This window comes from Scyliorhinus torazame, chromosome 17, assembly GCF_047496885.1.
Source record: "Scyliorhinus torazame isolate Kashiwa2021f chromosome 17, sScyTor2.1, whole genome shotgun sequence".
NCBI classification, from domain to species: domain Eukaryota; kingdom Metazoa; phylum Chordata; class Chondrichthyes; order Carcharhiniformes; family Scyliorhinidae; genus Scyliorhinus; species Scyliorhinus torazame.
The window spans coordinates 171,388,303-171,394,302 of record NC_092723.1 but is presented as its reverse complement, the minus strand read 5'-3'; the positions used below and the strand labels follow the sequence as shown (position 1 = coordinate 171,394,302).

General features: G+C 47.3%; 1 protein-coding gene across 2 annotated transcripts in view; it reads left to right on the top strand.

The window, feature by feature from the left end:
* The first annotated feature begins 1,249 nt into the window (after positions 1–1,249).
* The window catches only part of LOC140394404 (acyl-coenzyme A synthetase ACSM3, mitochondrial-like), a 79,124-nt gene continuing 74,373 nt past the window's right edge, over positions 1,250–6,000 (top strand). The window contains exon 1 of one of the 2 annotated variants that reach the window (XM_072481646.1): positions 1,250–1,446. The gene's annotated coding sequence lies outside the window, so the exon portion shown is untranslated. The remainder of the gene's footprint in view (positions 1,447–6,000) is intronic. The other variant, XM_072481647.1, reaches the window with a different exon arrangement.

Below are 6,000 nucleotides of genomic sequence, written 5' to 3'. Positions count from 1 at the left end.
CATCGCTTCGGTAGGTTGTTTGGAATCAAAATGCTGCAAAGTCTTCCACCGTCGAGCGGCCGGCCCGTTACTTTTGCTGCTTGTTTTGGTTCTTTCTGGACTCTAACCTAATCTATCTAGTACTGTCCGATTAAAGCCAATCTGGTACCATGTTTTGTTACCTGTAAGGCAGGTAATCTGTGCTACGCAACTCAGTTACAGTAGAGGCTTTGGAAGAAGGCTCGGGGTGGTCCAGAAGTTTTACAGAAGGTTTATTGGGCAACACAACTTAAATAACTGCGTGAGTTCTTACTTTCAGAACTGTACTAGTAGAAAGGTTACAACCTTTCTATACACTACAACTAGGCCTGACCACACTAGCAGCCCTGAGTTAAATCTTTGCTGTTCTCCTCAGTCTAATCCACTTCAACAGGCCAGAGGGCTGCTTGCTTCCCCTTTTATACACGCCAGTGCTGCCCCCTGGTGGTCTTTCCATTACCCATCAGCCCCTTCTGTACATACCAATGTAACGATCACGACAAAGGTCACTTGCACTAACTGGGTAAAGGGGGAGGGGTGTTATATATTCAAGTAATACTGCCTGCTGGTGGAACGTGATCTACCATGGCGTCAGCGGAGTGTTGTGCGTGGCCTTTCAGCTCACCATCCTACCCTGTAGAAGCAACATCTCCAAATAAACCATGCATTGTGTTTCCACGAACTTAGAGCGTGGCACCTCTACTTATTTTTCTCTTTGGACTAACAACAAAAATATACAGACAGGTTGAGGGAGGGGCAGGACTGGCAGCTCAATATCCCACAATATAAAATCTTCAGGCAAGATGTGTTGATGGGGTGGGGGCTGTAAAAGCAGACGTGGTGTTGCGATATTGATCAAGGAGTCAATTAATGTGGTGAGGACGGATGATATGTTAGCAGGCTCTTCAGTTGAGGCCATATAGGTGGAACTTAAAAACAAAAAGTAGGCAAACACATTGCTGGGAGCGTACTATATTTCCCTAAACAGTCAGGGAGAGATAGAAGAGCAGATATGTAGGCAAAGTGTAAAACCAATAGGATCAGAATAGGAAGATTTCAACGTCCCCGATGTTAATTGGGATAGGCAAACTGTGAAAGGCTTAGATAGGGCAGAAGTTTTAAAGTGCACCCAGAGAGCCTTTTGAGCCAGCACATAGAAAGTCCTACAAGAGAGGGGGCAATATTCACCTAGTTTTAGGAAATGAAGCCACACACATGGTAGAAATGTCAGTGGGGGATAACTCAGCGTGATTTGAGGCAGTTTTGAAAAAGGACAAAGGTGGACTGGAAATAAAGGCCCGTAACTTATTCTGTGTATCATTAAGTCGCGTAACAACCTGGAAGTGCAGACACCTTTTTATTTGCAGTTTCATTTCTCAATCCTGGATCATCAAGCAGAGGCAGGAGACATCAGGAACCATTTGACAGGTTAATGTTTTATATTATTTATGTTTAGCGTTTAAAAAATGTTTCAAATGAAAATAATGTAAACGGAAGATTTTTAAAAAACTTTTGTTTATCATGAGACTGTTAATTCCATTGGGCGGCATGGTAGCACAGTGGGTAGCACTGTTGCTTCACAGTGCCAGGGTTCCAGGTTCAATTCCCGGCTTGGATCACTATTTGTGCGGAGTCTGCACGCTCTCCCCATGTCGGCGCGTGTTTCTTCCGGATGCTCCGGTTTCCTCCCACAAGTCCCGAAAGACGTGCTTTTAGGTAATTTGGACATTCTGAATTCGCCCTCTGTGTACCCGAACAGGCGCCGGAATGTGGTGACTAGGGGCTTCTCACAGTAACTTGCAGTGTTAATGTAAGTCTACTTCTAACAAGAAAGATTGTTTTTTTATTTTTTTTAAAAAGGTACTTTACTGTAAAAAGTGAGTTTGGAGTCACAGAAAATGAAAGAAAGATTTTTTTTAAACTTTGGTTTGGCATGAGGATGTTATTCCATCAAAGGAGCTATAATGGATAGAATGCGGTGATGACTTGCTAACAGTATGATTGTCCACCAAAGGTACTCCGTGTTACTGGTCACTGGTTCTGTGGGTCTTGGCATTACATTCAACTTAACGCTTAACTTTAACTGGTGTCAATCACTCACTTGGCAAGACTTTCCAAAAGGTGGGATCAGTACTTGGACGCTAGGTCGCAGGTATTCCTTTCTCAGGCTCCTTTTTCAGACCACCTCTTGCCATCGGTTGTTCTCGAAGAATTGTGACCCTTCAATCAGGAGGTGCCTCCAAGTAGGTCTCTCAGCAAAGGTCCCACAGGCATTAACGTCTACGTTCTTGAGGTAAACCTTCAAGGTGTCTTTTTAAATATTTTTATTCTCCTTTTTCACATTTTCTCCCAAATTTGCACCCATCAACAAAATAATAAGCAGTAACGAATGTAATGTCAATCCCCATATCAACAACAGCAATCCCATCCTCCTAACAAACTCCCAGACAGCAGCCCGCATGTTAACATAAACAAATAACAAAAAGGAATCAGGAATCACCCATAAGTCACCATTAACACATACAGTCGTCGTCCCCCCACCCCCCACCCCTCACCAATGTTCGATGTTATCTAATTCTTGAAAGTGCATAATGAATAATGCCAATGAATTGTAGAACCTCCTCCATCCTTCCCCTCAATTCAAACTTGACCATCTCAAAAGTTAAGAATTCCAACAGGTCCCCCCGCCACGCCAGGGCACAGGGTGGAGAGGTTGCTCTCCATCCCAACAGGATTCACCTTCAGGCAATCAAAGAGGCGAAGGCTACAACATCTGCCTCCGCACCCGTTTCCAACCCCGGCTGGTCTGACACCCTGAATATGGCCTCCCGAGGGCCCAGGTCCAGTTTCACGTGCACCACTTTAGAGATTACCCTAAAAACCTCCTTCCAGTAATCCTCCAGCTTTGGCCAGGAACAAAATATATGAACGTGATTCACGCGCGCCCCCCCCCCCCCCCCCCCCCCCACACACACACACACACAACGTTCACACACACCTTCTACCCCCTCAAAGCCGGCTCATCCTCGCCCTTGTGAGGTGTGCTCTGTATACCACCTTCAGCTGCATCAGCCCCAACCTCGCGCATGAGGTAGAGTCGTTCACTCTCGGAGCACCTCACACCAGAACCCCTCCTCCATACCCTCTCCCAACTCTTCCTCCCACTTTGCTTTGATCCCTTCTAGTGGTGCCTCCTCCTCTTCCAAAATAGCTCCGTAAACCGCCAACACTACCCCCTTCTTCAAGGTGTCTTTGAGGAGCTTCCTTTGTCCTCCTCGTGTTCGTTCTCCTTCCTTGAGCTGGATGAAGAAGACTTGCTTTGGCAGTCAGGACTTTGGCATCCTAAACAGATGGGCGACACAGCGGAGTATGTTTTGGATGATCATGGCCTCGCTAGTTGTGCTAATGACTTCTACAAGGACATGCCTGTCCTCCCAGCTGATTCAGAGCTCAAGTCCCAAGGCCGGAATTGAACCCGGGCCCCTGGCGCTTTGATGCAGCAGTGCTAACCACTGTGCTACCGTGCCACTTGTAGGCAATATTCCCTTTAAAATCTAGTTGCTATGCATGCTCCCTTTATTTTTTTGTTGTTGCCCGGCCTCACAAATCCATTATTTATCCCAGAACAAGGCCTGCATAGTACCTTTAACTTGCACCATCATCCTTTTTGTCATTTAATCGTTCCTGCACTTCACCCTATCGAAGACTCTTGGCCCCCGCTCTTTTTAAATCGCCGCTCTGACTCTCAAAAAAACCAGAGTGACATTAGATAGTGGTAGCGCCGGGAACGACCCCTCTAATCCAGACTCTGTTTTTTTTTGTTAGATCTTGCCCCCTATTTGAGGTCTTTAAAATTGTCCTCTGGGAAACTGGCAAATGAACCATCCTTAACCCCAGCCATGTTGCAGCCCCTTGTGCCTGTTGGCTCACCACTTGTTGATCCCAACTTTGGAGTATAGGTCCCCCAGTTATAAAGTTCTTTAAAATCTACTTGGCTGAATTGTTCAATTCTATTTTCTGAAAGTGTTAATTTGAGTTCAGCTGCAGAAAACCAGGTTTGCGGTTTTGCTTATTGTGATAGCGCGGTCTCCTTTAAGAGGGTGGACTCGACGGACCATGTGACTGGCTTGGAGCCAATCGTGCGGGAGTGCACGAACCCCAGCCAATAGGGGGTTTGCGCGGGGCCCTGGGAACAGGACCCTGGGCTGTGTGGATCCCGGGGTCGAAGTGTTAAGACCTGTTATATTGTGCTCTGTGCCTGTTACTTACCTGCTTTTGCCTTTCGTCAATAAACCTCTTTGATAAATATTGGAAGCCTCCAGGGTATGTCTGATGCCGCCACATTGGACATTTAAGGGGAGACAAGCCCATACCGTCCATCACCTCGGCTAGGGTGCGACATTGAGCCTTGCTGCTGGCGCCCTACAATCATGCTTCCCTGCACTGGCTCAGCATACGGATTGCTAATGTAGATTTGTTGAGTTGTCTCCCCCTCCTTCGAGAGGTTGGTCATGAGACACATCAACTTCATACTCCCACAGGCCTTGATCCACTGCAATTTGCATACCGCCACAACTGGTCCACAGCGGACACTATCTCCCTGGCCCTTCACCCAACCCTGGAGCATCTCGACATCAAGGACTCCTACGTCAGACGCCTATTCATTGACTACAGCTCTGCCTTCAACACCATAATCCCAGCCAAGCTCTTATCAAAACTCCAAAACCGAGGACTTGCATTTGCAACTGGACACGACAGAGAGACCCCAACTATCAAAGGTAAAGAGAATGATACAGACTGGGTGGTGCTATGAGAAATTTGAGCAACGCAGGACCAATCTTACCTGTCACGACGCATTGACGGGCAAGAACGGTGTGATTTTGTGGGGATCATAGTAGTCGTTCCGCCTCCAGCCAGGAAGGTGGAGCTGGTGGCCTGACATAGATAAAGCCATTGAAAAATTGGAGCAACAGTGCTACCTTTGTCAAATGCAACAGTCCTTGTTTCTGTCGGTCACTCTCCAACCTTGGACGGCCAGGTCGTCCTGGACCCAGGTCCACGTTGACTAAGGGCCCTTTCATGGGAAAGATGTTTTTAGTTCTTGTAGATGCCCACTCAAAGTTACTGTCTATTCAAGAGATGGAGACCATGACCTCAGCAGCCACGTGATTTCAGGAATCCATCATGTCGGACAATCGCAGCCCCTTTATAGGTGACAACTTTCAGGTTTTCGTATGAGCTAATGGCATATAACACCCTGCATTGAACGCTTCGGCCGAAAGAACCATTCAGATCTTCAAGAATGCGATTTCCGGTGACAGGCATGTGCTGAGAAATCACACATCGGTGGCTCTCCTCCCACGAACCTGAAAATAGGCTTTTTGCACCCGAGATAGCCCACTAATACCAAGGATAAAACATCCCCACAGCTCAACAAGCAATGATACGAAGGGAAAACACCAAACAACAGTCACTCCAGAGGCCGCATGGAAACCAGGAGTGGAAAAAGCCAGGAGAAACAAATGGCCGAGCTGGCTGACACATGAGGCAGCGAAACGCGGGCCTCACCAGAGCGAGAAGGACTGACCCGCCGCACAAGGAACCTCCCCCACACCAGGGGATGGGGGGAGGATGTTTCTCTCAAGGGGTAGCCAACAGCCAATAAGCCAGGGGAAGGGAGAAGGCAGCCACAAAGGGCTGGGAGTGGGGAATAAAGAGGCATGGAGCCCAACCATGCCCAACAAATAATAAAATAGACTGTATCGCGCCAACCCAACTGGATCAGGGTGTAAGAGCTGACGAGTGAAGAAGGCACGCCAGACAGCCAGAAGGAGAGGGGGGAGGTCAGAAAGAAATGGGGGAGAGGGGAGCAGGGGACCCAACTAGAACCAAACGCCTACCAGAAAATGAAAAACAAGAAACTATAACCATTGTAAATAATGAAAGATAATCAACGTAAATAACAGAAGATGACCGTTGTAT